Genomic DNA, 23307 nt, shown 5'->3' on the forward strand with positions numbered 1-23307 from the left:
AGGGGGAGCCTCAAGGTGAAGGGAAAGGCAGGGTCTGGGGATGTGTTGAACAGCAAAAGTGCTCGTGGCAGAACTTGAGTAAGGGGAATATTGGAATACGTGATGCAATTTCTGAGAAGGGAGAATAGGCTTTGGAGAGATAGGAGGCTAAAGTTAGATTGGAGAATGGGGAAATATGTTGGACAGAATTGGATGATAAATCGGAGGCATGATGGGGAATGGGATGAAACTCAAAGGGAAATGAGGTCAGGGTCAGAAGTAGCTAGCAGGATCAGTGAGAGATGAGTTTTGAAGTATTGATTCTTTGGTAGTTCCCCAGGAGGGGGTAGTTCATTACACTTCAACAAAGGGGTTGCGTTGGATGTATGTTCCTGATACTTTGAGTCAGCAAGTTTCTCTAGATACTTGTGGAATGAAACTGCTGTTCTCTGGGGCAAGATGTGTTCAGGGGAATTTTAGCTTTAAAGATGTCTGAATGCCCCTGAGATGGATTCTGACTTGTGATTGGGAACCAGGTTCCCAGCACCACGGAGCCACTGTCCATATTGATTGAATTGCAGCAGAATCACGACTAGGTGTATTGCATGAGTGGAGTTCAGCAAGATGGGATCCCCGGGGTGTTTTGAATGCAGGTTTACTTGTCGCCTTGACACTGATATTTCTTGTAATTCATGTTGGTGTGCAAGAGATGTTCTGCATGCCATGAGGTAGAATAACGTGGAATCATAAACACCTGCTTTACTGAAATTCTGCCTTGATCACTTTTGCTGTTTCCCACATCCTCAAACCAGCCCCATTTCCTTCTATTCTTCTAAGACTGTTTTGTGTACACAGTTGTCGTGATCTGCCTGTTTCTTGTATTTTGCATTCACTGCAATATTTTAGTTTGACTTCATAGTGATCGTAGCCAAGTTGTGCTCAGTGGTTATGTTGCACAATGCATTGATCACTCAGCCTACTTCCCCATATCAACTAAAGAAGGACAATAAAAGACTGATGTTCAAATCAGGCAGCAATTATTTGCCAAATGCTTAGCTGTGCATGCTAACGGATTCTCGAGGGTTGCAACAAGGTTGACTTTATTAAATTTGGACAGTGGTTGTGAGAAGCTTGAACTTTGATGCTTAGTGTCACAGACTGGCTAAATGCGCTCATGGGAAACTACATTTGTACTTTTTCCCAGGCATTTTGCTCTTAAATAAACACCAGTCATGAGGCAGCAACATGGGAATCTCTAAGTTAGATGATGCAGAAAGAAGCTGAAATATGTGCTATAATGGGGTGAGGTGAAAGAGGAATCAAAAGGCTTTTGTGGAGTATTTGCATTGGCGTAAAGCCATTGGATTGAATGGTCTCTTTCTGTGCTGTTAAACTACCATTCTGTATGGCTTCCTTTGTAGGTGTGACAAGTAGTGGTGCATTTGCACAACTCATTCTGGTTGGGGTTAAGGATAAATTTCATTTTTGAGAGAGATGGTATGCAAACACATGACCCCATGGCAGTCCAGCAGGGCACAGGGTGGATTAAACGTAAGTGTGTTTTTTAAGAGAGACATTATTTGTGGGCCCACCTGCCATACTTGAAAAGCATTTAAAAGATCCCATGTCACCATTTGAGACTGAATTAATAAGCGATTTTTAAGATTTGTAGCTCAGGTTGATAAGTATGTAAGTTAGCTCTCTGAGCTTGAAGGTTTGTTTTCAGATGTTTCATCACCATGCTAGGTAACATCATCAGTGAGAGTCTGTGGTGAAGCCCTGATGGTATGTCCCACCTCTCTATTTATAGCTCTTGGTTTCTTAAGGTGGGTGATGTCATTTCTGGTTCTTATTTTCAAGGGGAGGTAGATAGGATCTAAATCGATGTGTTTATTGATGGAGTTCTGGTTAGGATGCCATGCCTCTAAGAATTCTCATCCGATCTTTGTTTCGCCTGTCCTAGGATGTGTGTGTTGTCCCAGTCAAAGCGGTGTCCTTCTTTGTCTGTATGTATAGAAACTAGTGATAGTGGGTCGTGTCTTTTGGTGGCCAGTTAGTGTACATGTATCCTGGTGGCAAGTTTGTCTAATGTGTTTTTTTTACAGTTCTTGCATGGTATCTTGTAAATGACATTAGTTTTGCTGGTAATAGCTAATGGATTCTTTAGGTTCATTAGTCACTGTTTAAGTGTGTTGGTAGGTTTGTGGGCTACCATGATGCCAAAGCGTCTGAGTAGTCTGGAAGTCATTTCTGATATGGCTGATGTAAGGTAATGTGAGTATAGTTTATGGTTGCGTTGTAGAAACTTGCAACCAGGATACATGAACACCAACCGGCTATCAAAAGGCACGACCCACAATCACTAGTTTCCATACATACAGACAAAGAAGGACAACGCTTTGACTGGGACCACACACACACACATCTTAGGACAGGCAAAACAAAGATACGCACGTATGAGAATTCTTACAGCATTCTAACCAGAACTCCATCAATAAATACATTGATTTCAATCCTATCTATCTCCCCTTGGAAAAAGAACCGAAATGACACCACCTAACTTAAGAAACCAAGAGCTATAAATAGATAGGTGGCACATACTACCAGCGTTTCACCCAAGACTCTCAGTGATGATGTTATCTGGTATGGTGATGAAACTTCTGAAAACAAACCTTCAAGCTTAGCAAGCTGATTGGATGAAAGGAAAATCTTTTTGGCTCAGACATTAATCTGAGATCCTCTACTTAATGAGGAATTATAAATTTGTGCCCTTATGTTTTTCTCTGGATGTTTTTGTGTATGCAGTTGCTACCTCATGCCATACAGTTAGTCTTTTGCACACCAGATAGGAATGACAAGAAATAAGTGTCAGCACTATAAGTAAATCTGCATTCAAAAGATCTCCGGGATCTACTTTTATTTAAAATTTTAACCTATCTTTTTCTACTCAACCAGTTATTGCACACCTCTGGAGCCGGTGGAACTTGGACCCAGACTTCTGTGGTCCAGGGACAGGTACATTACCACTGCGCTACAAGAAAGCCCCATAGGGAATTCACCTTGCTTTCCCCCCTCATGCAAAACACCTGGACCTGATTCCACCCCAAATTGATCCAAATGGATGGTTGTTCCATGATGCTTGGAGCCTTGTTACCCAGCCGCAAGTTAGATTCCATCCCAGGGGTATTCATTGAACTGGATGCAAAAGATCTCCTTTCAACTCGTCTTTTTAAAAAAAAACTGAGAGAATTCTCCCAGGATCTCGATGAAAATGAAAGAACTCTGGGAATCCGAACTGACAAATTGAAGCTATCTCAACAATGCTTGGTGTTGTTAAAGAAAGATCACCATTAAGTTGAAAAGTGAGCAAATCTACCACTCTTTCAATCATCGGTATAACCACATTTAAAATGCTGTGCTCTGTTTTGGTCACTGCAGCAAAAAAAAGGACATTGCAGCTGTTTGTTGTACAGAAGTAAAACTGGTCTCAAACAAAATGCTAGTGGCATGATGTTTAACGTCTCTACAAACAAAACCAGCACCTGATCACAATCCCACATGGAAATTAACCTTTGAATGATCTCAAACATCAGTTCAGCTTTATAGGTTTAACGTACCCATAATTGAAAAACACCCAACATAATTTATGTTTTACTTGCGGTAGTCTTGGTAGAACTAAACAATTTTAAGTATTGAAACTCATGGTTTCTGCTGCATTAAATTGTGAGACAACTGGAGTAATCTGCAGTATTTCCATCAAAACCTTGTCTTTGTGATGAGCTGCTGAGAGTTGAAGGACACTGACCCAATGTTCTCTCCAAATGGATTATCCCTGGCGCTTTGTGATGAAAAGTACACCAGAGTTGAATATTTGTGTCCAAATCAAGTGCATAAAAATATCATTTGCTTCTCTGGAGTGTAGCGCGGTACCTCAGTGGTTAGCACAGCTGTCTCACTGCGCCAGGGACCTGGATTCGATTCCACACTCTGGCAACTATATGTGTGGAGTTTGCACATTCTCCCCATGTTGCTCTGGTTTCCTTCCACAGTCCAAAGATATGTAGGTTAGGTGGAATGGCCATGCTAAATTGTCCATAGTGTCCAGGGAGGTGCAGCCTGGGCGGATTAGCCATGGGAGATGCAGCGTTGCAGGGTTAGGATGGGGTCTGGGTGGGATGCTCTTTGGAGCATTAGTGTGGGTTCAATGGGTGAAAGATTGTAGGAATTCTATGATTAAGTTATATTTTGCTGTCTTTTATATTCCTCTTTGAGGAGAAAGGAATGAACTTCTGGCAAGTAGACTGAATGAGAGAAATGAACGTGCGCACTTAATTGAAAGGGGAGTGGGAGGTTGCACCTAAAGAAGAAGCTAAGTTGATAATACTTTGCCTGAGGGAGAGGAGAACCAAAACAGCATGGAAATGAAGAAGAAAATTTGTGTTTATAAAGTATTTTCACAAACTTCCTAAAATATTTTAACAGCAAATGGACTACATTTGAAATGTAGTAAGTTTGGTGTAGTTTAGTGTATTTTTGCAGAGGGTCTTCTGAGGATCCAGTGTAGTAGGTCACACAGTTTGTGGTTTTCTTTACCGGAGGGAGTTTGCTTTGGACCCAGTGGAGATGTTCCTGGTTTCAGTTGCTGCCGATTTGCTGCTCCAGGTCCAGCCACGTTTTTTGCACAAGTGTTTGGGCTGCTCTCCAGGTATGTTCTGATCAATTTCATGTCAGGCAGGCGTCTTACGGGGTCTGGAGCGCTTCTTGTCGGTTCTCCTTCCTGTGGCAGGTCTCTCTGGTCCCTCCATTTTCCAGCAGGCCCCAAGCCTGGGGCTCGTTAGGCCTGCAGGACAGCCAAGGACCAATACTGATCCAAACTAGAGACCCAGACAGACACCCGGCAACTATGGCAAGGACTGAATGACATCACAGGTTCTAAAAAGAAACAGTGCAAGATAGCAGACGATAACACATCCCTCCCAGATCGTCTCGACGCCTTCTATGCTTGCCTTGAGCAGAATTTCGGCGGAAAGGTAACACTTATTCCGATAAGTCCTGATGAGTCTATCTCAACAGTCACTGCATCACAGGTCAGATCAGCTTTCCTTTGTGTGAATCCAAGGAAAGCAATGGAACCAGATGGAGTACCAGACCGTGCACTCAGAGTCAGCACAGATCAACTGGCGGAGGTCTTCTCAGACATCTTCAACCTCTCCCTGCAGCAGGCCACTGTCCCTGCCTGTTTTAAGAGGCCAACATCATCCCTGTGCCTAAGAAGGCTCATGCAGCCTGTCTCAATGCCTACCGCCCAGTGTCCCTAACTTCAGTGGTCACGAAGTGCTTTGAAAGGCTGGTCATGGCATTAATCAACTCCAGCCTCCCCACTACTCTTGACTCACTCCAATTTGCCTATCGGACCAACAGATCCACGTCAGATGCCATATCACTTGCTCTTCACTCCTCCCCAGAACACCTTAACCACCAAGAATAGCTACGTAAGAATCTTACTCACTATTATCCTCTCGAGACTGATTACTAAACTTGGTGATCTCGGGCTAAGTCCCACTGTCTGCAACTAGATCCTCGGTTTTCTGACCCACAGACCACAACCAGTGAAGATTGGGGACAATATTTCATCGTCTCTCACTCTCAACACTTGGGCCTCCCAGGGGTGTGCACTCAGTCCCCTACTGTGCTCGCTGTATACCCAGGACTGTATCACCAAATACCAGACTAATGCCATTTACAAGTTATGTTGATGACACCACCATAGTCGGTCGAATCTCAAATGGTGACTAAGCAGACTTTAGAAGCATGTAAAAATGGTCACTGAGAACAACCTAGCTCTCAATGCCGGCAAAACCAAGGAACTCATGCCCCCCCCCCCACACACACACATTAACAGCACAAAGGTGGAATGAGTGGAGAGTACCAAGCTCCTGGGAGTGATCATCCACAATAAGCTTTCTTAGACTCGTCATGTGGGCGTACTGGTTACAAAGGCCCAACAATGTATCCTCTCCTCAGGCAGCTGAGGAATTTGACATGAAGGTGAATACCCTTGCCAACTTTTATAGGTGTGCCATTGAGAGCATTCTGTCGGAATGTATCACTACCTGGTATGGCAGCTGTACCATTCAAGATCGGAGACGGTTACAGAGAGTGGTGAACTCAGCCCGGACAATCACAAAGGCCAATCTCCCATCTGTAAAATCCATCTACCAGGCCCCGCTGTCAAGGAAAGGCCGCCAGCATTCTCAAAGATCCAGCCCACCCTGGTTTTTCTACAACCTCTACCATCAGGGAGAAGGTACAGAAGCCTGAACACATGCATCAGCCAGTTTCAAAACCGCTTCTACCCTCCTGTTAGAATATTGAATGGACTCTCAAACTCTTAACATTCGCCTATGCCTGTGCTTTTGTTTTTGCCGCTGTTTACCTATTATTTACTATTGATGCTACTTAACTCCGTGATCTGCCGGTGTTGCTCGCAAGACAAAGCTTTTCACTGTGCCTCGGTACACGTGACAATAAATTCAATTCAATTCAGTTTTGTGATGTAGAAAGCACAGCAGGGTTTGTGAATGTTTGTAGCTCAGGTTAAGGTTTAGGGTGTAGGTTTGCTCGCTGAGCTGTAGGTTTGATATCCAGATGTTTCATTACCTGGCTAGGTAACATCATCAGTGGCTACCTTCAAGTGAAGCGAAGCTGTTGTCTCCTGCTTTCTGTTTACATGTTTGTCCTGGATAGGGTTCTTGGGGTTTGTGGTGATGTCATTTCCTGTTCATTTTCAGAGGGGTTGATAGATGGTATCTAGATCTATGTGTTTGTTTATGACATTATGGTTGGAGTGTCTGGCTGTCATTTCTGAGACTTCTTTGATGTATGGTAAGGTGGCTAGAGTTTCTGGCTGTGTTAGGTCGGCTTGTCGTGGTTTGTTCCAATTAAACAAGATGGAATTCCAGAAAATGCAACCAGACGGAGCCAACTCCCCACGATTCTATGGACCACCAAAAATCCATAAACCAGGAGCCCCCTCAGACCCATAGTCTCACTCGGCGCAACATCGAGGGCCCAAGGGCCTGTACTGCGCTGTATTCTTCTATGTTCTATGTAGAACTACACGCAAGACTATAATATCTAGTAGAAGAGGCACTCCATCCACTCCACCCCAGAATTCCTAAAAATCATCAAAAACACCAAAATAGAGGAAGACGAAACAATGATCTCATTCGACGTAACAGCACTGTTCACCTCCATCAACATCGACCTGGCAAAGGAAACACTTACCACACTTTTAGAAGAGACCATCACACACACCCCAACCACCATCAATCACATTACCAACGCAAACATCATGAAGCTAGAGGACCTATGCCTCACCACCCACTTCACCTTCAACAACATAATCTACAAACAAACCAACGGCACACCATGGGAAACAACATAATCTACAAACAAACCAACGGCACACCATGGGATCTCCGCGATCAGGATTCATAGCAGAAGCGGTAATGCAAAGACTAGAACAAACAGCCCTACCAACCATCAAACCAAAAATCTGGGTCCGCTACGTAGATGACACCTTTGTCATCGCAAAATGAAACAAGATAGAAGAGACATTTAACATCAACAACACCCTCACAATACATCAAAGAAGTCTCAGAAATGACAGCCAGACTACTAAGATCCCTCTGAATCCTAGTAGCACACAAACCCACCAATACTCTCAAACAAAAACTAACAAACTTAAAAGACCCAGTACAACCCATGGACAAAACCAATGTAGTCTACAAAATTCCATGCAAGGACTGCCACAAACACTACGTAGGACAAACAGTCAGAAAATTAGCCACCAGGATACACGAACACCAGCTAGCCACAAAAAGACACAACCCTCTCTCCCTCGTAGCCCTACACACGGATGAAAAAAAACACCAATTCGACTGGGACAACGTATCTATCCTGGGGCGGGCTAAGCAAAGACATGCCACAGAATTCCTAGAGACCTGGCACTCCAACCACAATGCCATAAACAAACACCTAGATCTAGATACCATCTATCAACCCCTCAGAACATGAACAGGAAATGACATCACCACAAACCCCAGGAACCCCATTCAGGACAAACATATAAATAGAAACCAGGAGACAACAGCTTCACTTCACTGGGAGGTCACCACTGATGATGTTACCCAGCCAGGTAATGAAATGTCTGGATATCAAACCTACAGCTCAGTGAGCAAACCTAAAAGCACAGCAGCTGATTTGCATTTAGCAAGATCCCAGAAATAGCAATCACATTGACCAGATTTTTTTTTCTTGCGATCTTCGGGAGACTGAATCTTGGTCAAGACACCAGAGAGAATGATGGGGTTCATGGTTCAACAGTGGAATTCCTCAGGATAAATATTTTTGGATCAACCTATTCAGACATGTTAAGATACACCTTTGGAACAGGTTGGACTTCAACCCAGACATCCTGGCTCAGAGCTGGGTCACTGTCACTGTGCCATAAGAGCCCCCAGTTCCTCAGGATAGACATCTTCCTCATCAACCTTTCAGAGATGTCATTACACACTTCCTGAGCAGGTGGAGTTTGAATTCAGGCTTCCTGGCTCCACAAGAGTTTCCAGTTCCTTAGGAAAATGTCTGAGCCCAATCATCTTTAGCTACTTCATTAATGAGCTTCATCCACCACAAATTCAGAAGTGGAGGTGGCCGTTGATGATTTCATCATGTTCAGCACTTGCAGCTCCTCAGTTACTAATGCAGTCATGTCCAAATGCAGCAAGACCTGACCAATATCCAGGCTTGGATTGATCAGTAGTAAGTAACATTCATACCACATGTGCCACACTGAGCATCGCCAACAAATGAGAATCTAATCAACACCCCTTAACATTCAATGGTGTTATCATTGCTGAATCCCTCACAATCAACATCCTTGACCATTAATCAGAAACTAGACTAGCCATATACCTATTATGGCTGCAAGAATAGGTCAGCAGCTAGGAATCCTACATTGAGTAGAGGTGAGCTCGGTGATGAGTTACAAAGTTGTGTCCTCAAAAGGAAGCTGAATGGGATATCACAACAAATGGTAAGTCATAGTTACCTAACTCGTACTGAGAGTAGCTTTCAATTGCAGATTTTATTGATAGAATATCCCATGAGCTGCTGTGACGGGATAGAGCCAGTGTCTGCAGAGCATTAACCTGAGCCTCTGATTTACTCATCTATTGATGTTACCACTTAAAGTAGTTGAGCTGTGAAATTCCCCTTGATTCAACAATCATTGAATCAACGAAAGTAATGTCACAAAGCAAAGGCAATATATCCCTGAAAGCTTTTCCGCAATAAATAGCGGAAGTAGATTCGGGCAATAAGAAACTTCGGCATTCAAAACACATTCTGCATGTGAAGTTTAAGCAGATGGCAAGTCATCATTAGATTACTGCCATATGCTTGCTGACTTTTGATTTAAGTTACGAATGGGTCTCTTATAATTAAGCTCATACAACTTCAGATGTCTGCTGTTCCATCAAGACTGAAACGTTATATGCCTTTAAGATCTAAACTCAAATTGTGAAGTCTGTATAGATCCTTCGGTCAATTTTATAGTTAATTATTTGGGAAGTTAACATTGCCATTGGAATGGGCTGCAGCTGGTAAGCATGCAACATCTTAAGGTAGGTTTGTGCCTATACCCAGGTGTGGCATAGTGAGATTCATTTACTATTATGGAAAGACAATGCAGTTAGAGTGGTTACAGTGAAGATTTTAAGGCATGCTATCATGTCACTGGAGCATATTTGTGTGTATGTATATAGTATCTAAATTTCTTTCTTTGTTGTACTGTTGGTCACATGTTATAGACTGTAAAATGAAAGGCATAACGGAAAGAAAAACCGAGAGTCATAGGGTAAAGGGAGTCCATTTCCATCAACTCCACTACTGTCCATAGTGTTCAGGGATGTGTCGGTTAGTGCATCAGTCGGGATAAATATAAGTTAGGGGGAATGGGTCTGACTCTTCGGAAAGTCAGTGTGGACTTGTTGGGCGAAATGGCCTATTTCCACACTGCAGGGATTCTATGATTCTATACTGACGTACCAGGAATCTGGGAGGGGAATAGAAGCAGTTTGAGCAAACGCTTAATTGATATTTGTTATGGAAAACAGCTTAGTACTTTTTGGTTTGATACTCAATTTAGGGATTCCTTCAGAGCTTCAGTAATAGTTTTGACAGTGCGGGCATCCGAATTGAAAGATGTGGTGACATTGCATCCAGAAATTGGAAGCTCCTCTCAGCTGATGCAGGAAGGAAATAAAGGACATCACCTCGCAGTAATTTGTGTGGAAAAGCAGCGACTTCAGGCACAAGTATCATGTTGCAGCAAATGGAGATGATGGACTGTGATAACAGCTTTTATATTTAGCTCTTAGAAAGTGAAGACATTGGAATGATATAGCGCATGTGTTTGTTTAGAGTAGCTTGGATTTTAAGGCCTGCCGAGACCAATTGGGTGTAACTTGTTTTTGCTTGAAGCTTTAACTAAATAGCAGTAAATAACAAGTGAAACAGACATCAACCTCACTGCCTGCCCAACAGGTTATTAGAGGGACTGAATATTAAAAACATGTAATTATAAGAGCCCTAATTGTGGGATGAATCTTCTGAAAACAGGAGCCAGGGAGTGTTTTTTGTGGAAACTTGATCTTTGCAATATTCTTTTTTGTAAGAAAATTGCAGTGCTGCAGCAGCCAGCACAACTGTTTTTTTTTAATTCATTCATGGGATGTGGGCACCACTGGTTAGGCCACCTTTTATTTCCCTTCCCCAGTTGCCCTGGAGAAGGAAGTGGCGAATTGTTTCTCAGACTGCTGCAATCTTTGGAGTGCAGGGTCAATGGCAGTGCAGTTTGGAATGGGAAGGAAAAGAAAGTTATAACTCCAAGCTGCATTACAAGAGAAGCTCTAGTATGAGGTGGCCAACCTCCTGATTGTGGTTTGCCATTGTCAGTCTGTCAGTTGTAAAATCTGTGGCTCATGAAATGTCTCTGTGCAAACTACCCACAGCTGGGAGTCTTGAATGCAAAATTTTGAGTCTGTTAAAGTTTTCATTTTCCATCTTCAGAATTCTCTCATTTTTGTAATTGACTGCAGCAGTCAAAGTGGTAAACGTTTCTGGGCCTTGTATGTAATACTTTCTGTCTTATGATCCCAATCTTAAAATAGTTGAGCTGTGAAAGCAGAGCAGCAAGCATCTACAGAATGTTATCACTGCAGTGCAGGCAGCAGTGTTGATGCTTGGCATTTCCCACGATCCAAGGCTGAGTTCTGGGTCATGTCTCCCAGTTTCAGCTATGTTATTGGGGGGGAAAAGACACCAAGGTTAAAGAAAAACCAGAGGTGTCAATCTGTAATGCTGTAATATTTAGCTCAACCAAAAGGCATGGTTGTAAAATTATCTGTGGACATCTAGAGAGATAATAACATTAAAAGTAAGGGCAAGAAAACACAAGCCTGTTGTTGGAACTGTGGGCTCTGATACACTGATAGCAAAGAGATGTGCAATATTTGAATGACTTTTGTTTAGAAATCCTGATTCAACAAGTTTTTTTTAAAATGAGCACTGGCGTTGAATGTTCCCTAAACCTCTGTCTCTCCCCAGTTACTCCTTAGAACCTACTCTTGGACACAACTCCTATTCATCAGACCTAACATCTGTGACTTGTCTGATTATTCCCTTAATGGGGTGCCTTGCAATATACTAAGGCAATATAAAATTGCAAGTTGTTATTGATCCCCAGAAATCTCTAGCTGTCTAAAAAAAAGTCTAGTTGGTGGTAGCATACGCTGTGTGATGCTAGATCATCCAGACCAGAAAATTTTGATTTGCTTATCCATCCGTGCTGATGTAGCAGCTTTGAAGCAAATACGGTAGTAGGGGTGCGAGAGTTAACTAAGGTGTCTCTAAAAATAGAAAAGGCAGCTGAGGTTTCAGCCCTGTACACTCCGAGACATTAACTGCTTCAATAAAAGGGCCAATTTGCTAACATTGGAAAAGAAAGTGATCGTGTTCATCTGTGATGTACTCATGCCTCAATTGCCTTATGAAGATTGGCAGGTTGGACCTAAAACGGGAGGTATTTCTGATGCCCAGTACTCTAGGAAGAATCAGAGGGAGATGGTAAAAATTGAGTATAGTGTGTATTGGCATGAAACAGGGTAATAGCAAATTTCAATCCATTAGTAAATGAAGCAGTGGATTTTCATTTAATTCACGCTGCAGCTCCTTGGCAACCAAGTGAATGTGAAAAACCATATCCTGTTGCAGCTTTCAAATTTGAAAGAGAGCCTAGGAATTTGCGGAAGAGAAATATTTTAATTGATTCACCGTGCAGCCCCTCACCTCAAATAAGTTCCTGCATACTTAACTAAGAATCAGAGTCAGAGAGGGTTTAATCTGTTAGAAAGCAAAGCTGTAATGAATAGTAATGCAGCATGTCCAGTAACAGACTTTCTACATGCACAGATGATTGCACATGCAATTCCTTGCGGCACGGTGGCACAGTGGTTAGCACTGCTGTCTCTCAGCGCCAGAGACCCGGGTTCAATTCCCGTCTCAGGCGACTGTCTGTGTGGAGTTTGCACGTTCTCCCCGTGTCTGCGTGGGTTTCCTCCGGGTGCTCCGGTTTCCTCCCACAGTCCAAAGATGTGCAGGTTAGGTGAATTGGCCATACTAAATTGCCCGTAGTGTTAGGTAAGGGGTAAATGTAGGGGTATGGGTGGGTTGCGCTTCGGCGGGGTGGTGTGGACTTGTTGGGCCGAAGGGCCTGTTTCTACACTGTAAGTAATCTAATCTAATCTAATCTTTGCAAGCCTTTCTATATTGAGTTACTGTCAGAAATATTTGGAAGAAACAAAGTAGGGAAATGTCCTTTTCTTGACTGACTAATTATTGCACTGTGCAAAAGTATAGGTCCTTGAGGGCAAGGGAGAATTACATGACTGTAACCAGACTGACATTTGATCCTGGAAATGCAACCTGCTGATGTTTCACGTGCAGAATTAACACACACAGCTGTCCTAAATGTTGTTAAGAACAAAGTTCTGAATATGCTGCAGGTCTGAAATGCTAATCCAAAATGCTAGAGAAACTGAACATTTCTGATAGGATCTGAGGGAAAAGACTCAGCACTTCGAGTCCAATGGGACTCTTCTTCAGAACTCCCAAATGTTGCCTTGATCACCAAATGCTCTGCAAGTCTAACATAATGCATGAGCTAATGTGTGAGCTTTACACTCTTGAGCAAAATTGTTCTGGGTGCAAGGATTAGTTCGAGAAATTTGTCTGATTTTTTTTAACAATTTGAAAAGCATGTATGGTTAGATGGAGCAGATGTCAGACACTGAGCTACAAAATAAAGGAACCTCGTATTTGTTCTTGTGCTTTTTCAAGTATTTTGGATAATACACCAGCCTGTCAGCTTTGGAAGACATAGCCCCTGCAGCAAACATGTTTATTTTCCCAGTATTTCTGAACCCATTGGGTAATGTGGCATTAATTTAATCATTTTAAATCTGCATTTAACAGCACTTTTTGGAATCTGTTTCAACCATTACTTTTTGTGAAAGGTGAAGTACACAAGATTTATTAATTTTGTGCTTGGAAGAAGTTGTGCTATCACCATTATCTGTTCTATCTTGTCAGTATTTTTGCGAATCTAGACCATGTTACTTGTTGCATTTGTCTAAACTGTGTGACTTTTAGTGATTCACTGCAATTCTCTTACCAGGCTCTGCCTAGACTTCTGAATCATACACCATTTTCTAAGTGTGGCTTGTTCATTCACTCTCTTTTATGACAGCCAAGTACTTTGTAGCACCAGCGTAATTCAGCCATGAGGCAATGAGATTTTTAACATACTGTAAAACTGAAGGAACTGCAGATGCTGTAAACAGAAATTGCTGGAAAAAAAACTCAGTAGGCCTGGCAGCAACTGTGGAGAGAAAGCAGAGTCTTTATGACGTTTTGGGTCTGTTGATCCTTCTTCAGAACTGGTGATACTAAGAAAACGTTGGTAGTTAAGCAGAGGATGGGTGGAGGGAGAGGTGAGGGAATAAACCATAGATGGAGATAGAGCCCAAAGAGAGAGAAAAACAGTTGGACAACTAAAATACTGGGTGAAAGTCTGCCTAGGAAAATGAACAGCTGACAAAGGGTTGTGTGTGGTTGCAGCCCATGTGATAACAAGACCTGGTTGTGGGGTTTGGGTTTAACGTCCCTTGTTCTTCAAAGGCGTGAATTGATAAAGGGTGGGTAAAGCATTGTTGGGATTAACACTTCATACTTAATTGCATTCTTCTTAAGACACACTCATAGAATTGTGCTGAAAATGATATGTAAAGTTGAGGAACGGTGCTCACCTTTTTTAAAAAAAGTACAAGTTATCAAAAAGACTGTGACTTGAATTATAATTTTAATTTACATTTAAATAATATATTTAAGGCAGGGCTCACAGTTGTTTAGTCTTTTCTGAAGTCAAGGATTATGGGGAGCAGGAGAAAAGTGGAATTAGACTAACGATCATCCCTATCACATCTTGCACTTTGTTCTAAATGTAAGATTTCAATGCGTTTTAAAATAAATTATAACTTTGATCTATATTTAAAAGATTTTTAAAAAACAAATGTCATTTATACAGTGTCTCCTGACATCCTGAAAGATTCTCATTCTGCATGCAGAGAAATGTGTACTTTGTGAAAAGCTCTACCAACAAAAAAGAATTACTATTCTTTTAACAGTGAAAAGCACTCAGTATAAGTCAACGGAATGGAATGATATCGCCATTTCTGGCATAAATTACTATGCATGCACATTATACTGACAAAGTTTTGCGGGTGTCAGCAGATATTCTCATTTGACAATGGTAGGAAATTCCAAATATTCACACTCCTTTTAGTGAAGAAATCTGTCCCCATCTCCGATCTAATTGGTCAGTCACTTGTTTAGAGATTGTGCTCTCGTATTCTAGATATACTACATTAGGAAAATTACCATTATGTTAGCATTTACATCCCTTAGAATCTTTCTATATTTCAAGGTTAAAAATCATACAATACCAGGTTATAGTCCAGAAGATTTATTTGGAAGCACTAGCCACCTGATGAAGGAGCAGCGCTCCAAAAGCTAGTGCTTCCAAATAAACCTGTTGGACTATAACCTGGTGTTGTGTGATTTTTAACTTTGTATACCCCAGTTCAACACCAGCGCCTCCAAATCATTTCTATGTTTCAATATGCTCACCTCTTGTTCTTATACAAACCAGAAGGTATATTTAGTCCGCTTCCAATAATAGGCTAACCCTCTCATTTTGAGACTATTCTAGTGAATCTTTCCTGTATCCCTCCACGACAAATTATATCGTTTCGTAAACATAAAGACCAAAACTACACACTGTTGCAGATGAGTTCTCATCAATTATAGGAAACCTCTATTATTCTTATACTTCAATCCCCTTGCAGTAAAATCAACATGCCATTTGTTTTCCTAATCGCTTGCTACCCGTGTACCTGTTAGAGTGCATCCAGGTGCTTTAGAATATCAATGTTTATAGGTTTCAAGTATTTTTCAAAAATATTTTGTCTTTCTACTCTTGAAAATGAATAATCTTATACTTCCATTTTACTTCATCTGCCACCTTGTTGCCCAATCACTTAACCTAACTAATCTCTTTGCACCTAAGTTTGAATTATCAACAAACTTGGATAAACAGACTGGGTGCAGTGCATCTAGGTCATTAATATGGATTGTGAATTTCTGATCCTGATGGCACTCTACTGTCACATTAAAAATACCCCACTTATCCATACTTTATTTCCTGTCAGATAATGATGTAAGTATACAAATTAGGACCAGGAAAAGGCCAATCAGACCCCTGAATCTACTGTGACATTCAATAAGGTCGTAACTGATTGTAATCTCAAATCCACATTCATGCCAACCACTGATAACCTTTCAATCCCTTTCGTAACGAGAATCTGTGTACCTCAAAAATACTCAAGGATTGTGCTTCTGCCTTTTGAGTGTTCTGAAGGCTTGCAACCCCTGAGAAACAACATTTTGTCTCAACTCTGTTTTAAATGGATGATCCCAATTCTTATACAGTGATCCCAAGTTCTAGATTCTCCCATAAGGGGAAGCATCCTCTCCTCATCTACCCTGTCAAGACCCCTCAGCATTTTATATATTTCAATCATGTCACCGGTTACTCTTCCAATGGAATCAAGTGCAGCCTATGTAACTTTTCTCAAGATGACAACCCAGTCATTCCAATTATTAGTCTAGAAAACTGAATTGCCTGCAACACATTTACATTCTTCCTTAAATAAGCTGACTAATATATGCATAGTATCCCAGATATAGTCTTTGTAGTGCTCTCAACTGAAGCAAAACCTCCCTATTTGAGTATTCAATTCCCATTGTAATAAATTATAGAGTTGTTAGTTTTCTTAATTACTTTCTGTACGTGCATACAAACATTTTGCGATTTGTTCACAAGGATGGCAGGTCTCCAATCTGGGCACCCTCTATTCTTCTTTCAGAATAGACAGTGTCACATGTTCTTACATTATACCTCATTTGCCAAATATGTTCCCACTTATCTGTATGTTTTTGTAACATTCTTATGTCCTATTCACAAATTACTTTCCTTCCTATCTTTGTGTCATCAAATTTGCCAATCATACTTCAAGTAATCTATACAGGTTGTAAACAGTTGAGGGCCCAACACTGATCCCTCTGGCACATCACCTATTATGTCTTGCCAATTTGGGAAAAAAAATTATGCCTACTCTCTGCTTCCAGTTAGGTAGGTAAAAACAATGACTGCAGATGCTGGAAACCAGATTCTGGATCAATGGTGCTGGAAGAGCACAGCAGTTCAGGCAGCATCCGAGGAGCTTCAGCAAAATCGACGTTTCGGGCAAAAGCCCTTCATCAGGAAAGGTAGTTAGGTAGTCAAGCTTCTATACATGCCAACGTGCTAACCTTTACACCATAAGTTTTTATTTTCTTCCAACTATTGATGTGGCACCTTTACAAGTGCCGCCTGGAAATCTAAGCACATTATATCCACTGTTATCTCTTAACCACAGTATCTGTTTTCTCCTCAAACTGATTTCGAGTTCACAAAATGATGTTGACTTTACTTCAAAACTATCCAAGTGCCCTGTGATAAATTCTTTAATACCTTCTAACGTTTTCTCTCTGATAGATGTTAAACTAACTAGCTTGGAGTTTCCTACTTTAAGTCCCTTTTTGAATAATGTAGTTGCATTCCCCATCTTCTATTACAGTGGGACCATCATCAAATCAATGTGTAAACGATTTCAACAGCCATTTCTTTTGAGACCCGAGGGTGAAGTGCATCAAGCTGTATGCACATATCAGTTCAAATTTCTAACAATGTATTCAATAACACTTCTCTGGTGATTTGTAATTTCTTGAATTCCTCCTTGCCTCCCCATTTCCTGAAATATCGTGATTTCTGAGAGATTACTTGTATCCTCTATATTCTGGATCTAGGTTTGATCGCTGAGCTGGAAGGGTTGATTTCAGACGTTTCGTCACCATACTAGGTAACATCTTCAGCGAGCCTCCAAATGAAGCATTGGTGGTGTAGCCCACTTTCTATTTATAAGTTTGAGTTTCCTTGGGCTGGTGATGTCATATCCCGTGGTGACATCATGATATCATCATAGGAAATGACATCACCAACCCATGGAAATAAAAAGCGGGCTATACCACCAGTGTTTCATTTGGAGGCTCGCTGAAGATATTATCTCGCATGGTGACGAAACATCTGAAAACAAACCTTCCAGCTCAGCGAGTAGACCTGCATCCAGAAACTCAACCTGAGCTACAAATCTTCTCAACAAAATCTTCTATATTGACGACCGATGCAAAATTCATCTGGCGTTTTGTTATTTTACACTACACTTCAATCTCATTTTATAACGGACCAATTTCACTTTGTTAACTTTCTGGTTCAATTATTTATGGAAACTCATTTCTGCTTTGTTTCTGGCCAGCTCTCTTTCATACAGTAATGTTTCCCTTTTCTGTATTCTTGGTTAATCTTTGCTTCTTTTTCTATTCTGACTTGCACAAGTTTTTCATCAGGTCATAGAGTAAAAGAGGTTTACAGACCTTTCAGCCCATGCCGCCCAGTTTTCACAATTAAACTAGTCCCATTTGTCTGCGTTTGGTCCATATCCTTCCATATCTCTCCTGTGCATGTACCTGTCTAAATATTTCTTAATTTAAGAAATTGTCATTGCTTCTACCACTACCTCTGGCAATCCATTCCAGACACTCACCACCCTGTGTGAAAAAGATGCCTCTCTGGACTTGTTTGTATCTCTCCCCCCTCACTTAAACCTATGCCCTCTAGTTTTAGATTCCCAATCATGGTGAAAAGCTGTTAGCTATCTACTTTATCAGTGCCTCTCATGACTTTGTAGAGCTCTGTAAGGTCACCTTTTAACCTTCTGCACTCCAGCGTGTCCAACCTCTCCTCCTAACTCAAACTTTTCAGTCCAGGTAGCATCCTAGTGAAGCTTTTCTGCATTATTTCTAGTTTAATAATATGTTTTCTGTAGTTGGGCAACCCGAACTGCGCGCAATACTCCAAATGTGGCCTCACCAACATCACCTACAGCTGCAACAAGACCTCCCAACTCCTATACACTCTGCTCTGACCAATAAACGCCTTCTTCATCACCCTGTATAGCTGTGACTCTAACTTTCAAGGAGCTATGAACCTGTACCCTTCAATCTCTTTGTTCTCTAACATTTCCCAGAGCCCAACCATTGACTGTGTAAGTCCTAACCTGCTTTGAACCATTTGTTAAACTCAGCCTGCCATTCTTTGGCTCACTGGCCTAGTTGATCAAGATCTCACTGCCCACTGTACACACCAATCTTGGTGTCATTCGCAGACTTACTAACCATATCTCTGAAATTATCATCCGAATCATTTATATAAATGATGAATAACAGTGGATCCAGTATCAATCCCTGTGGCACACTGTTGGTCCCTGCCCTCCAGTCTACAAACAGCCCTCTACCACCACCCTCTGTCTTCTACCATCAAGCCAATTTTGCATCCAGTTGGCTAGCTCTCCCTGGATCGCATTAGATTTAATCTTACTCAACAACCTACTACGCAGTACCTTGTCAAAGGCCTTACCAAAGTCCATGTAGACTACGTCTAGGGCATTGCTGTAATCTATCTTCTTGGTCACCCCTTCAAAAAGCTTAATCAAATTTGTGAGACACAATTTTGGATACACAAAGCCATGCTGATTACACCAAATGAGTCCTTACCTCTCCAATGCATGTAGATCCTGTCTTTCAGAATCCCCTCTAACAATTTACCCAACACAGGCATTTGGCTGACTAGTCTGTAGTTCCCAGGCATTTCCTTGCAGCCTTTCTTAAATAATGGCACAACAATAAATTGAGGGGCATAGATAGGATAAATAGACAAAATCTTTTCCCTGGGGTCAGGGAGTCCAGAACTAGAGGGCATAGGTTTAGGGTGAGAGGGGAAAGATATAAAAGAGAGCTAAGGGGCAACTTTTTCACACAGAGGGTGGTATGTGTATGGAATGAGCTGCCAGAGGAAGTGGTGGAGGCTGGTACAATTGCAACATTTAAGAGGCATTTGGATGGGTATATGAATAGGAAGGGTTTGGAGGGATATGGGCCGGGTGCTGGCAGGTGGGACTAGATTGGGTTGGGATACCTGGTCGGCATGCATGGGTTGGACCGAAGGGTCTGTTTCCATGCTATACATCTCTATAACTCTATTAGCTACCCTCCAATCTTTGGCATTGCACTCATGGCTGTTGATGGTACAAATATCTGCTAGGAGGCCCACAGTTTCCTCCTTAGCCTCCACAAAATCCTGGGATATTCTCCATCAGATCCCAGGGAAGACTTGCAGCACCATCTCTTCTGTAATGTGGACTTTCTTCAAGATATCACTATTTGTTTCCCCAAGTTCCCTAACATCCATGCCTTTCATGCTGGTCAAAACTGACAAGAAATATTCATTTAGGATCTCACCCATCTTTTATGGCCTAGCACATAAATGGCCGTGTTGACCTTTAAGATCCCCTATTCTCTCCCTGGTTGTTCTTCTGCCCTTCTTGTAGTTGTAGAATCTCTTTGGATTTTCCTTTACCATATCAGCCAGAGTCATGTCCGCTTTTAGCCCTCCTGGTTTCTCCTGTGTAGTCTGACACTCTCCATACTCCTCAAGGAATTAACTTGATCTCAGCTGCCTACATATGCTGCCTCTTGACCAGTCTCAATAACTCTAGTCCACAGTTTTGTACTGCTGCCAGTCTTACCCCTCACTTTAACAGGAACTTGCTGGCACTGAACTCTCATTAACTCACGTTTGAAAACCTCCCACTTACCAGGTGCCCCTTCACCTGCCAACAGCCTTCTATCAATTAACTTTTGAAAGTTCCTGTCTAATAGCCAGCGTGAAAGGCATGGACTACGGCAGTCTTGCTCTTAACACTACGGCAGTCCCAGTTGATGTTAGGAAAGTTAAAACCCCTCTACTGTAACAACCCTATTATTCTTGCAATCACCTTACATATTTGCTCTTCAATCTCCAGATTATTGTGGGGCCTATAGTAAAATGCTATCAAAGTGATTTCTGCCTTTTTATTTCTCAGTTCTACCCACATAGACTCAGTGGGCGAACTCTGAAGAATGTCTTCTCTCAGTACTGCTGTGAGGTTCTTAATCAAAAATGCAACTCCCCCTCCTCTCTTACCTCCCTTCTATCCTTCCTACAGCATGGGTACCCTGGAACATTGAGTTGCCAATCCTGTCCCTCCCTCAGCCATGTTTCTGTAATAGCTATAATATTCCATTCCCATGTACCCATCCATGCCGAGTTCATTTGCCTTACCTGGCATTGAAATAAATGCAATTTAACTCAGATTTTCCTTGCTTCCTGCCATGCTCTTGCCTACTCTGTCTAGTACTAGGATTACCAAATACCAATGCCTTTGCAATTTAATTAGCTCTTATTACCTTCTGTACTGTCCTCAACCTTCTCTTTCCTTTCTGTTTTGGATCCCACCCCTCTGCCAGACTAGTTTAAATCCTGCCAAATGGCTCTAGCAAATCTCTCCGCCAGGATATTAGTCCCCTGTAGAAATGGGTTACAAAAAGCTACAGGACCAAAAGCTAAAATCAACAATACTCGAGAAAATTCAACAAGCCTTGTTCCGACAAAACAATTGGCCTTTATTAGTAAGGAAGCTGCATGCAGAATGGCTGAACCTGAAAGAGAACGAGAGAGCTGATCACAGCTCTGAGCTTCTCTCACAAATTTGCGCTTACAGAGAGAAAAGCAGGAATCTTTACACTTAAACCTTATAGCTATCAATAACTTGAGGTTAGTCATCCATTAGACCAGTACATTGAATTATGATCTGTTATTACTTATGAGGTTTATCATATTGACTTCCCAAAACCTTGTCACGTACGTCATCCCATAATCTTGTCCTTGTTGGGAGCTCAGAGGATTTTGTGGAATGTTCTTTATTTAGGCTTAGTCAGTATCCCAGAATTTATGTGGAGCCAGCTAATCAAACTCTGACGAGCTCTACGAAGGTTAAAGAATTTACGTGGACTTTGCCTACATCAGATTCTGCTGAGGTTAGCAATGCTTTGACCTTTGCTAAAATCTTAACTTGTATTCTGTTACAACCAGGGGTTGGCCAGTTTTCCCATCATGCAACTATCAGTTTCAGACAATTCGACACTCCTCCAGTTCGGATGCAACCAGTCCCTCTTGTACAGGTCACCTCTACCCCAGAAGGGATCCCAATGATCCAAGAATCTGAATATCTGCCCCCTACATTCTTTTGTAAAATCCTTTTATTCTTACTCGAGCTAAGACATGGCACCGGAAGTAGTTCAGAAATCACTACTTTTGAGATCCTGCATTTTAACTTTTTGCCTGACTCCCTAAGATTATTCTTCAGGACCTCATCCGTTTTCCTCCCTGTGATGTTGGTAGCAATACGTACAATTACCTTTGGCTGCTCACCCTCCCCCTTAAGAATTTCATGTAATCGATTTGATGTTTTAGCTTGATATATATTTTAATATTTCCAGTTAACCACTGGTGGGTCTTGTCTATTCTTACACATTGAAATGTATATCCCCTTAAATGTTTGTCATTCCATCTCTATTGAGTTATGCTTTAATCTAATTTGCCCATTTAGTTCAGAACAGTTCTGCTTTCATGACCTCATAATTTCCTCTATTTACGTTTTTAAGAGTCTCTGACTACTCTTCTCTCCTTCAAACAGTATGAAATTCAAACTATTATAGTTAGTGCTATCCACGGGGACCTTTTCAATGATATTATTAATTAATCCTATCTCATTACCACATATTAGGCATAATATAGCTTGCTGTCTGGACGGCTCCTGAATATACTGTTCTAAGAAACTATTCTGAAAATATTCTGTGAACTGTGAATATCAGGTTACTTTTGCTCATCTGACTTTTCCAGTTGATAATCATGGAAGATTTTAATCAACTTATGATTGTAGCTTTGAGACAAGCCCTCCTTATTTCTTACTTGTACGCTCTCCAATGTGGTTACTGTTCGGGGCCTGTACACCACTCCTTTAAGTGTCTTCTTGCCTTTATCATTTCTTAGTTCTATCCAAACTTTCTAAATATTGGTTTCTTGAACTTGGTTCATCCATTCTCTGTTGTGTTAATCTCATCATTCAATAACAGAGCCACATTGGAAAGTTCTCAGAACATCATGTAAGTCTTCAAAGTGAGGCTGAATTCTTACAGCTGAACCATCATCCTTTGTCTGAAGATTGTATTAATATAGAGTCATAGAGATGTACAGCATGGAAAAACACCCTTCGGTCCAACCTGTCCATGCCGACCAGATATCCCAACCCAATCTAGTCCCACCTGCCAGCACCTGGCCCATATCCCTCCAAACCCTTCCTATTCATAAACCCATCCAAATGCCTCTTAAATGTTGCAATTGTACCAGCCTCCACCCCATCCTCTGGCAGCTCATTCCATACACGTACCACCCTCTGTGTGAAAAAGTTGTCCCTTAGGTCTCTTTTATATCTTTTCCCCCTCACCCTAAACCTATGCCCTCTAGTTCTGGACTTCCCAGCCCCAGGGAAAAGACTTTGCCTATTTATCCTATCCATGCCCCTCATAATTTTGTAAACCTCTATAAGG

At 41.6% G+C, this 23307-nt stretch overlaps 1 protein-coding gene across 2 annotated transcripts in view; it reads left to right on the top strand.

Moving 5' to 3' along the window:
* Positions 1-23307, top strand: part of tmem94 (transmembrane protein 94) — a 137221-nt gene that overhangs the window by 1188 nt on the left and 112726 nt on the right. The window contains exon 2 of one of the 2 annotated variants that reach the window (XM_043714375.1): positions 2935-3341. The exons of the other annotated variant lie outside the window; for it this stretch is intronic. The gene's annotated coding sequence lies outside the window, so the exon portion shown is untranslated. The remainder of the gene's footprint in view (positions 1-2934; positions 3342-23307) is intronic. 2 annotated transcript variants of the gene reach the window in all.

The sequence above is a fragment of the Chiloscyllium plagiosum genome, chromosome 24 (genome assembly GCF_004010195.1).
Source record: "Chiloscyllium plagiosum isolate BGI_BamShark_2017 chromosome 24, ASM401019v2, whole genome shotgun sequence".
In the NCBI taxonomy this organism is placed as follows: Eukaryota; Metazoa; Chordata; class Chondrichthyes; order Orectolobiformes; family Hemiscylliidae; genus Chiloscyllium; species Chiloscyllium plagiosum.